Source organism: Chrysochloris asiatica, unplaced genomic scaffold (genome assembly GCF_000296735.1).
Source record: "Chrysochloris asiatica unplaced genomic scaffold, ChrAsi1.0 scaffold00005, whole genome shotgun sequence".
In the NCBI taxonomy this organism is placed as follows: domain Eukaryota; kingdom Metazoa; phylum Chordata; class Mammalia; order Afrosoricida; family Chrysochloridae; genus Chrysochloris; species Chrysochloris asiatica.
This window is the reverse complement of record NW_006408523.1, coordinates 3157528-3158829: the sequence shown is the minus strand read 5'-3', so window position 1 is coordinate 3158829 and position 1302 is coordinate 3157528. Positions and strand designations below refer to the sequence as shown.

General features: G+C 38.9%; 1 protein-coding gene across 1 annotated transcript in view; it reads left to right on the top strand.

Annotated features, from left to right (window-relative positions):
• The window catches only part of FLT1 (fms-related tyrosine kinase 1), a 183446-nt gene that overhangs the window by 37521 nt on the left and 144623 nt on the right, over positions 1-1302 (top strand). The window lies entirely within an intron of this gene.

Here is a 1302-nt window from a genome sequence, read left to right as displayed (position 1 = left end):
TATATACTCTTATAGATCATCCACTCACAGCGCCCCCTGGTGTAACATAGTAGAACTGCCCCACAGGGTTTCCCAGGCTGTCTGCCAAGTCTTTAATCTCAGAGCTACTAGGTTGGTTTGAACCACCAACCTTTTGGTTGGTAGCCAAGAACTAATTGCACCCCGAGGATTCCTTATAAGCTGCATGGAATCCTTTAAAACCTATTTATTTTCAGTTTTGGATGAAAACAAAAGTAAAACAGTGTGAGGAGCTGAAACACTACAGAACGATTCCATCCATGTTCTTGAATTCTTTTTTTGGCATTCTTAAAATCAACTGAGATGTTTTGGGATGCTCCCAGCAACTTCCCCCTGTGTTACTCACATTTGCCTGGGAGATTTTTAGAAAAGTGAACTTGCTACTTTTCTGTTGCTATGCTAAAACTATTTAAGATTTTTCACGTTCTGTAGCCTTACCACTGTGGTTTTTTAAAAACGTGAGTGTGTGTGTGATATATGAAGATGACTCCAAAAAATTCCATTACCATTTTATTTCATTTTCCCATTAAATTTTGAAAAATGGCATAAATTGTTGTTACACTTGAGCACATCGCTGCCACTGTATCAATCCATCTCATTGCGGGGGGGAGGGGTCTTCCTCTTTTTTGCTGACCTTCCACTTTACCAAGCATGATGGCCTTCTCCAGGGACTGGTTCCTCCGGATAATATGTCTAATGTGTCTCGCCATCGTGGCTTTTAAGGAATATTCTGGCTGTACTTATTCCAATGCAGATTTGTTCATTCTTCTAGCAGTCCATGGTACTTTTAATATTCTTCTCCCACATCATAACTCAAATGCATCAATTCTTCTCCAATCTTCTTTATTCATTGTACAACTTTCACATGCATATGAGACTATTGAAAATACCATGGCTTGGCTCAGGCACAGTATATGCCACTGTTTTTAAGTCTCTGAGATTTGCAACCATTTCACTGTAAACTATTTCACCAACTAGGATGCTTGTAGATTATTTGAATCATTAATCCACATCTGAACTCAATCCTGATTCACCCGTATATATTCATTGGGTGCATCTTCTCTAAAGGAGAGAGGTTTTGCTTGTTTTAGTTGTTGCTGTTGGCATAGACATGCTTTTTTCTAATGTATCACTCTAAATGTATGTATCATTCTTGTGTATGTTTCACTCTGGTGTATGTCTCACTCTTGTGTATGTCTCACTCTAGTGTATGTCTCACTCTAGTGTATGTCTCACTCTAGTGTATGTCTCACTCTAGTGTATGTCTCACTCTAGTGTATGTCT